Here is a 10,560-nt window from a genome sequence, read left to right on the forward strand (position 1 = left end):
ATTCAACAGGTAAACAACTATTCAGTATACACCTTACCATAACTATTTAAACTATACACTTTTTGTATTCTCTCCACACTTAGTCTAGAGATTCACACTGGCTAATACTTCATTAGTTGAGCATAAAGACCATAAAGGCAATAAGATACTAACACCTAGGTAAACATTAAAACCTCCCATTGCTTTGAACATAGGAAGTCATGCTTATTAATCAAAACGACTTGTACTTGGTCAGGTGCTTCCAGTGGGGGAGATCCCTTGGACCTCAAAAACAAGGAACCTCCCACTGTTTGTAGTCTTGACACTGGGTCCCTGCCACAGAGCTGGAGAAAGACCTTGGCCTGGGACCAAAGCAAACCATACTAAAGCCCTATGGGACTTATCAGGAGTTCCAATGTTCTGGCTAGGTCATAAACAAGGGTAAACAATCCAACACCCACAGGTGTTAATTGCCAGTAGTTGAATAACAGGGTTATACCTAATACATCTTTACTCTCTTTGGTGTCAAGCATATTAGGAATATAACATTCCATTAGTCACAAAGTAGCTTTAAGTCAGATGTTTTGTGCTCTAATACAGTACACCCTCTCTTATTGTTTCTCTCCCATCAAAGTTCTGTTTGTTCACATACTATTGCTTAGAGTGAGTGGTTAAACAAACCTTGAAGAAGTGGTTAAACAAACCTTGAAGATAGGTTAAACAAACCTCTGAAGATACTCTCCATGACGTTCCAAGTGCCGCAGGGCGAGGAACAGGACGATCAGACTCCATTGACGTAGATAAACATTTGGCAACCCCAGATACTATCACATTTAACAGCAATGACATGAACAAAGGGAATGACCAACAAAGATATAAATGCCAGCAGGGGTTTAAATACATACAGACAATCACATTCAACCATGTGCAGGTGTGTGCAAGCAAGGGAGGCGTGGTTACAAATAATACAAAGTGAAGTCGCGCTGCACGTGGTGGGCCGTACCACATGACCAGTGGGACTGGGAGCAGTCCGTCATAACCTTAACTTTTGTACCTCTCTCAGTAGCCTCAGTGGACCAAATGCTCACACATGACTTTTAAAATATGCTAATGACTGACACCTCTAGGGAAATGGGGTCCTCAGTGGACAGTCTACTGTTTGTTTCTTTGATTTTCACCACAAATGGATCCAGATTTTACAAAGAAGCTAGAGGTAAGTTCTGCTCAAAATTATATAATCATGTTAACACCCAAATATAGACCAAAGATAATACTGTTCTCAAAGCATTACAAGCATATCATAGCTGTTGTCATAAGCCAATGACCTGCCCTTTTTTGACCATGCTTCTATTACAGTTCTACTATTTCTATCCTATTACCGGTACCAAGACCCCCGCTATGTTATTTTCTGGAAAGACATACATGCAAATGCAGCTAGCTCTCTGAGCCAGCTTCAGGGATCAAGTCCAGTGGATCAAGAACAGCTGGGGCATTTCAGTGTCCACTGGCCACAAGTGTAGGCTTGTGAACCAGCAACCTGATAGAAAAGGGGCCCTTCACTACCTGCACAGTCGGTTCGACCTAGTTGAACCCATCCAGTGTAAGACCTGCATCTAGCCTCTTACAAATTGGCACCGGTAATCTCTATGCATCAGAATTGTATTAGATAACTCTTTTTTCCCCCATTTGCCAAGTAGCCTATTCAGTTCTAATCTCTTCACAGATTATTTAATCTTTTTTTTTTTTTTTTTTTTTTTCGTGCTTTTCTGATATCGTGGCTAAACCTGCTATTGTTTAGCCATACTCATTTCATCACAAACCTTGTTTGGTTAATTTTTGTTTTTGTGAAGTTGTTTGCTGTAGCTCTATTTTGTTAACATATTATTCAATATTCTTTACACATTTTCATTTATTATCTCTGATTATTCAATAAACATCTTGTTGTAATGTTTGTGTTTTATGGGTGACATGCCTAATTTTAGGTAGACAAGAAATAATCACATTGTCGATTGTGTCACTTTTATACACTGCCTGGCCAAAAAAAGATCACCACCTGGATTTAACTAAGCAAATAGGTAAGAGCCTCCCATTGGATAATTACTGCATGGATGATTGTTTCAGCTGGCAACAAGTTATTTAACCCTAACTGATGCAGTGAGTAGCTTCTCATTTGTTAAACCATGTCGAAAGACGCATCCTGTGGTCGTGGAAAAGATGTTAATCTGTTTCAGAAGGGTCAAATTATTGGCATGCATCAAGAAGAGAAAACATCCATGGAGATGGCTGAAACTACTAAAATCAGGTTAAGAACTGTATAACGCATTATTAAAAAGTTGAAGGACAGTGGGGAAACATCATCTTTGAGGAAGGAATGTGGTCGGAAAAAAATCTTGAATGATCGTGAACGGCGATCACTTAAACGTGTGGTGAAATAAAATCGTAGAAAAACAACAGTCGAACTCAGGGATATGTTTAATAGTGAAAGTAAGAGCATTTCCACATGCACAATGTGAAGGGAACTCAAGGGATTGGGACTAAACAGCTGTGTAGCCTTAAGAAAACCACTTGTCAGTGAGGCTAACTGGCAAAAATGGCTTCAATTTGCTAGGGAGCAAAAGATTGGACCCTGGAGCAATGGAAGAATATGGTCTGATGAGTCCAGATTTGCCCTGTTCCAGAGTGATGGGCACATCAGGGTAAGATGCCTAGTGCCTTCCGTACAAGCCTGTGGGGGCAGTGCTATGATCTAGGGTTGCTGCAGTTGGTCAGGTCTAGCTTCAGCAACATTATGTGCTCAAAGAATGAGGTCAGCTGACTACCTGAATATACTGAACGACCAGGTTATTCCATCAATGGATTTTTTCTTCCCTGATGGCACAGGCATATTCCAAGATGACAATGCCAAGATTCATTGGGCTCAAATTGTGAAAGAGTGGTTCAGGGCGCATGAGACATCATTTTCACATATGGATTGGCCACCACAGAGTCCAGACCTGAACCCCATTGAGAATCTTTGGGATATGCTGGAGAAGACTTTGTGCAGTGGTCCAAATCTCCCATCATCACTACAAGATCTCGGGGAAAAATGAATGCAACTCTGGACAGAAATAAATGTTGCAGAAGCTTGTGGAATTGCAGAAGCTTGTGGAAACGATGCCACAGCGAATGCATGCTGTAATCAAAGCTAAAGGCGGTCCAACAAAGAATTAGAGTATGTGACCTTTTTTTTGGCCAGGCAGTGTAAGTTGAGACTGGATAACCTTGTCCATAATGAAATAATAATTAAAATGTATTAATTTTCCATGCTAATCAGGGTGGTGTCCTAATTAATCTTATCAATTTCATTTGCCAATTTATTGAGGTGTTTATATCAACACAACAACCAATCATTAGTCCATAATTTCATATATACTGTAAGGGTCCATGCCAGGCCGAGGCCCCCTCCAGCCACCAGGGGGAGGCCTCGAGTCAGGCACAACACTAATCAGGCTTAACGCCCAACATCTGGGCTAGGCCTATATAAGCCCAGTGACCCAGTCACTCAGCGCTGGGTCTTTGCCAAAGCACCTAGCCAGTAACTTTGGGTATCGAAGTCTATGAACCCTTGTGCTACACCTCACTTCTGTGCTGCGAGAGTGTTTGTGTTTTTACATGTCCCCTCCCCTCTCCAGTTTTCCCTCTTGAGTCTGTCTCTCTCCTGAGGCTTCCCTTAGCCATTAAAGTTCCTCCCCATTTTCTGGTTTTGTTTGGGAAGTTTTAGTTTGGTATTCCCCAGTGCAGCGGAGTTGCCATTCTTCCCGTGGTGTCTTTTGTTCTCCCTTTTTCCATGCTCGGCGTGGTGTTTAGTTTTTCCTGATTCAAGATCTAACTGTTCTGCACACGGGCCTACCATCATTAGAGTATGGTTGCTCACCCAGTAAGCTGTTGGTGTCATCACCCATCTGACCTGGGTTTGACCCCATGTTACATATACTCCCTGTATAATATTTGTATTCGAACATGTGATCATTTTTTAATGTTATCTAACATAATTAAATCTATATTTCTAGATTGAATATCAGACTTGCACATTTTTTACACTTAAATTTAGCATTTGGCAGACACCTTTAGTGATATGCAGGTTGCTCTATTTATGACACTGTGTGATCACTATTATAAAAATATTTGAATAGAAGTCTAACATCCTGATATATCTGTTACTGAAGAATAGTCTTACAACTATTCTCTGAAGCCCATATAGACATTCAGTGGATGCCTGCTGCACTTAAACCTAATGCAGTCTTACTGCTCAGTATCATATCAGTCATTGATTGTCATACCAAAGGCTTTTGCTGGACTGCCTAGGGGCTGGATGCCTAGAGGCATTTTGATTGACTGAGTCCCATTGTTAAAATGTGCATGTGCAAGAGGTTTCAGCATGTCCTTGCAGTAATTATCTAGATAGGTAAGTTAATGGTACACAGAAAATGGTAAGTAGTGAAGACAGGAATAAACACCTTGTTGCCTATGAAGAGTGATCATTGTTAAGCACATAAGTAGTCAAGTAGTTATAAGGGTTAATTACATCCAGTAATGATTATTTTCAGTTATATTAACAAGTATGTTTGTTGGTGATAATTCTAGCTAGTTAACTTTTTGGCTTATAATGAGAGATGTTTGTAATGAGGTTAAAAATAGTGTTGATTACTGTAATTATTATTAACCTAGCATGTAACACTTTGTATAGTGTGAAAATATTTAGAGTTTTGCTGTTTAGGACTTGCAAACATAAGCTGCTATCAGAAAGTCAACAAGAATATTAAATGGTGAGCTAGCTAGCTACATACCATGAAAGATCAATCACATTTTAACATAGCTCAAACCATTTCTCAAACCATGCAGTCAAGTGAAAGACCCTGAAAAACCCTGAAAAGTGAACATTTTAGTATTTTTATACAAGTGACTCCCAATAGCTGAAATGTGCATAAACAAGAGATTCAAGAGGGGTTGAAACTATCAGGTGCAAAATACAATGTGGACTAAGCAGAAGATGAGCTTGTATCAAACCTCTAGACCTGAGGTATGTTTTCTCAGTAGTCAGAGACTGAAGACCATTCAAATTGTATGCTTCTTTTGGAGATTTCAGATGTTGACAAGCATTATAAATGATGTGCAGTGAATGGTGGCCTGGTGAAACTAGGCTTGCCAAGTTACCAATGATGTTGACCTGCTCTGTTGTTGAACAGAGATGTGTGAGAGAGGCCTACAGGAGTCTCCATGTCCAGTTCCTCTTGAATTGATCAAGCAGCATATTCTGCTCCTTAAACAGCTGCTTCGACCTCCCATTCATTGGATTAGATAAGGGAAAAACTGCAAAAGCTTTAGTACTCTCTCCTCAACTTACCTATGGTAACCTTTTCTCTACTAAATTTATTTCTGTCCAACATCCTCAGAACTTATCAAATCAAATTAAATCAAAATGTATTTATATAGCACTTTTTACAACAGATGTCACAAAGCAGCTTTACAAATGTCCAAGTCTTCAGTGAGCAAGCCAATGGCGGCAGTGGCAAAGAAAACCTCCCTAGAGCATGTGGAAGAAACCTTGAGAGGAACCAAGACTCGGGGGGGCATCCTCCTCTGGCCGACAATGGTCACCACAATAATAACAATTTTAAGAGAAAAATAAATAAGAAATTAAAAAATAAGCAATTAATATCTAGTCCAACTTTCTAGAGGTCCTCGTCTTGTCCCGATGGTGTGCATGTGTCCAAGACCTATCCATTAAGGACAACGGAGAAGTAGTTGGCTAGGGTGGAGGTGTGGTGGACTACAGGAGGGGACAACAGGGGGTGAAGGAAGTAGCCATGGCAGCTGAAACAGGTAGAGGCTCAGTAACATCATGACATCCCACAAGAGAACATCCAATAAGGGCAACAGGAAGTAGTTAGCTGGGGTGGAAGTGTGGTGGGATACAGCAAGGGACATCAGGGGGTTGTAGGCATAGCGGAGAAAAGATGAGGCTCAGTGACGTCATGACATCAGGGGACATCAGGGGTAGGTGTACCTCGGCAGAAAGAGAGACTAAATTATTAGGCAGGTCCAGGTATGAGGGTGTGTAAATTAGAGAACTATGATGTGTAATGATGGACTCCGGCAGATCTAGGTATGGCAGCACAGCTAAAGGGAAAGAGCCAGAAGGAAACACAGGCATGAGTGCAACCTGGAACATCAGTACTCTGCTGCTCTCAGTCAACAAACTTGAGTGACAAAAGAGAGGTGAAGTGACAGCATCATAACATCCCAGTTTACCATAACTGTTAATGCCCATGGACCCCCAGATCTACACCTTTAACTAGGATTGGAAGTAATTAATAAAATGCCTGACTGTACAGATAGGTTTTAAGCCCAGCATTAAAAAATGAGACTGTGTGTCAATCTCGAATATTTACAGGAAGGTTATTCCATAGTGTGGGAGCTTTATAGGAAAAGGCTTTGCCCCCTAAGGTAGATTTTCTTATCCTTGGTACTAGTAGAGCCTGCACCTTTTTATCTAAGCAGACGTGGTGGATCATAATGCACTAAGAGTTCTCTAAGGTATTGTGGGGCAAGACCATTCAGTGCTTTGTAGGTTATTAGAAGTATTTTATAATCAATATGAAATTTTACTGGGAGCCAATGTAAAGTAGATAAGATAGGAGTGAAGTGATCAAATTTTCTAGTTCTAGTAAGAACTCTGGCTGCTGCAATCTAGCTGGAGCTTGTTTAGGCACTTAGTGGTACAGCAAGATAATAAGGTATTTCAGTAGTCCAGTAATAAATACATGGAATAGCTTTTCTGCATCATGTGAGGAGAGCATGCTCCTGAGGTGGAGAAAGGTGATCCTATAAATATTGTTTACATGAACTTATGATATCTTCATCGTATGTTGTCTTTGCTTCCCACTTTATGTCTCTCTCTAACATAGGCACACAGAGTGCTCAGTAAATGAAAAGTTATGCATCAAAAATGGAGTAAATCAAACAGGGTGAAAACCTCCCTCTGGGTAAGACTCTGACCAGAGGTCAAGCCCTAGTTGGCCCATAAACTGTGCATGCCCTGAAAGTGCAACTTGCCACATTTTAAAGGGTGAGAAGGATAGCAAGGTTCCTCAGCAATGGTCTAGCCAAATAAAGTACCAGTTAAATTATGTAAACATAATTTACTATAGGATTAAACGGACCAAATAAAAAAGTGCCTGCATAATATGCATATAATAAGGATTGAGTAAATAACTAATGTTTGTCAAACTTAGTTTTATGATATAAGAACATTATCTTATAGCTACAATATACCATTAACTTTTAATATAGATGCAACTCAGTGTGGACTGAAGTGTAGCTTTTTGTGAGGATAACAAAGGTGGGTGGGAGTCCAGTCTGGAGGCTCTTGTTCTTTTGCATCCTGTGGCTTCTCAGGTTAAGAATAACTTATACAGTCCTTCACTGTGGCACGTATCAAGGTAAACTGTGGTGCCGTGTGTGTTGTGTGTGTGTGTGTGCGTGTGTGTGTGCGCGTGTATATATATATATATATATATATATATATATATATATATATAAATAAAGCACAGATACAAGAGAGTTTAACTTTAAGACAAGCATTAAGCTGAATCTTTTTCTGCAACATTTTGTGAGTCAATGAGGGAACAGTACGTCAGCAGCATGTAGGCTTGCTCTTTAAGTTATTTTCTTTCTTCTTTTCCTCTCTCCTCTCCCTCCACTGCACGAATCCTCCCTCCCCCTCTACCTTCACCTCAGAAGAACCGCATCAGTGTCGGGCCCAAATAACCATATCTAGGAACCTTATCACATAAGCAACAAAGCAGAAAGTAGGTCAGCACAAACCGAACTGGCTGTGAGGCACAAGGGTTTGCTCGAGGAGTGGAGCAGCTGATGGTGGCTGCACAGGTCTGGGTCACATTGACCTGTAAGTAGAGAGATGGGGGTGAGGCCTAGTCTGAACTACATTGTCTACCAGACCATAGAAACTCACCCCTCCCCCACCCCCTGCATCTCCTCATGTCTGCTCCATTCTTCTGCCCCTGCCTCTCACTACCCCCCTAACACCACCTTTTCCATCTCTTTCTGTTTCATCCGGATGTGAAGTGTGAGAAGCTGAGTCACAAAAAGGTGGGGGTGGTACATACAACCACAGATGGAGGGAGAGAGAGCCAAAGAAAGAGAGAGACAGAGTGAGAGAGGAAGAAAAAGAGAGACGGAGATCACCAAACAGCTGATTTGTACTGGGGGATTTTGCTTCAACATGATTGGATGCATTTACAATGAGGTTGATGCTTAAAAGTTCAGATGCTTGTTACCATGGCAATAAGCGCTGACACCATCCCATCGTGATGTTTTTTGGACACAGAGAACCCTGGAATGAAGCTTTTAGCTGCAATAGCACAGAAGCAAATGTGAAAGAAAAAAAAAATGGAATTAATGTAGTGAATACAAGCAAAAGGCCTGTCAGCACATGTATTCAGTGGGACCATGGAACCAGATAGGGAACAACAAGAAAAATAATTAGAGGGAACTGGTTAAAAATGGAAATGAAGAAAGCGGCAAAGAATTAAAAATAAAGAAACCAATGCCTATAGAACCTGGGGGGGTGGGGAAGCAGACTTAAACAGATACTGAAACACAGTTGGCTCAGTTTTCTCTTTATGTGACAACCAGTTTTTGTCACAGAAAGAATTAATTCATATCATGCATAGAAATGCTATTTGTTGTGGGTAAAATATGTGAGCCCTTTCCCCAGAAAATGAGTAGATTTGTGAACACCTTTTCAAAATGTTTATTTATTTAAACATTTGATTTAAAACAGTTGATTTAAAACCTTGATGCTTGCCTGCAAAGCCAAAGATGGACCAGCCCCTTCTTACATGAGGTCAATAGTCAAAGCCTGATCCGTACCTCGAGCACTTCAAACCTCAAGTACGGCTTGGCTTGACATACTTTGCTTCAAGTCTCATGGACGACAAGCATCGAGACTATTTTCTGTCCTGGTTCCAAGATGACTATTTTCTGTCCTTGCTATCCGGACAGCAGAGTCCCTTGCAGTCTTCAAATGCAGACTGAAAACCCATCTATTTGCAGAATATTTAAAGGACAACTGACACTGCTCCCATATTGACTGACTAATTTAGTACTTATTGTAGGGTATTGTTTATGTTGTTTAACAAACTAGAACTTATTGTTTATTGCACTTATCATTGTTTAAGATAGACCTTATGTATTTTGTACTTCTAGGTATCAGCATTGATCCCTGTATTCTACAGTATTCTAGTTCATTGGTATGTAGGACTAACCTACTGTACTGTACTAGGATATATTCTATGAGTAAATGACAAAGCACTTTTTGTAAGGAGGTGAGGTACTTCAAAAAACCACAGACATGAACAAACAACATTGCACTCGAATGAATGACATGGAAGTCAGAGAATTTCTGGATTCAGGCATTATGAACTGAGAGTGAGCAGCAGAGCACAAGTGAGGTGAACTCTGTAAACTCATGGCAACAGCCATGAGTGGGCTGTTCATCTGTTCAACGAGCTTATTATAAATGTGCAATGACATTGTTATGAAGCAGCGTGAGCTTGCAGTGTGACAACGGCTTAAGTGTTTTTGTGATTAAAGCCAAGCACTCTTGGATTTTCATTTTTACACCAGCTTAGTCTGCTTCATCTCCACTCCAGTCTTGATGCACTGACATCTCAGTCTGATGCCAATTTGCTGCAGAACCGAGTGAAGCAGAATCTGATAGTGTATTGCTCAGATCCTATCAAAAACAACCACCTGATTTTTCTGCTTCAGCATCCATATGTTGTATTTTTTAACACATCAGGTTAGCTATATTCCTGACTAACATGATAGTGCATGTTAGTCAGTGTTCATAATATAATGTGTAAAAGGTGGCTCAGATTACAATATTGATCTGGGATTGGTTCATGTGTCCATAATAATTATTTAGGAAGTGGAAGACAAAACCTCACTCCCACACTCTTTCATGCAAATGAGCCCAGAAATGAAGACCACGTCTTTAAATTTGCTATGCTGCTTTCAAAATACCAACATTAGTATTCTGAATGAGAATGAATAGAATGATTTAGGCCTAAAAAAAAACATTCCACTCAATACATTTGAACTGAGCACTTGTTGATCATCATTCCTGATAAATACAACATAGGACAGACTGTTGACGGTGAGTGCATGTTCAGCTATATTATCTTTTAAGTGATACTTAAATTAATAATGATTGAATGCAGATATAACCAGCATTCTATTTGTGCTATTTGTATTTAAAATAGTTCCACATTCGCATCCAATATGGTAATTTCTCATTTTAATACATTGTTAATTATATGTTGGTAGTATTCTAAGACGACAAGAAGGGTTGGCATAAATCACATTTATTGCAAAAAAAAAGTTAATTTGAGCATCCAGCAAATATACTGGAAATCATCGATCAGTATGGTTTTTGTAATAATTTTATAAAAATAAACTTCTTCAAAAAGAACTATATATCTCAAATGACTGGGTTAAATCTTAAAATGTTAATTT

At 39.9% G+C, this 10,560-nt stretch overlaps 1 long non-coding RNA gene across 1 annotated transcript in view; it reads right to left on the bottom strand.

The window, feature by feature from the left end:
* Positions 1-5,427: 5,427 nt before the first annotated feature.
* The window catches only part of LOC145658781 (uncharacterized), a 6,195-nt gene continuing 1,062 nt past the window's right edge, over positions 5,428-10,560 (bottom strand). The window contains exons 1-2 of the long non-coding RNA XR_014124648.1: positions 8,319-10,560; positions 5,428-7,925 (exon numbers count right to left, since the gene is read on the bottom strand). The exon at positions 8,319-10,560 is cut by the window's right edge and continues 1,062 nt beyond it. This is a non-coding gene — a long non-coding RNA (uncharacterized LOC145658781). The remainder of the gene's footprint in view (positions 7,926-8,318) is intronic.

This window comes from Electrophorus electricus, chromosome 7 (genome assembly GCF_041902795.1).
Source record: "Electrophorus electricus isolate QZ-2024a chromosome 7, ASM4190279v1, whole genome shotgun sequence".
Classification (NCBI taxonomy): domain Eukaryota; kingdom Metazoa; phylum Chordata; class Actinopteri; order Gymnotiformes; family Gymnotidae; genus Electrophorus; species Electrophorus electricus.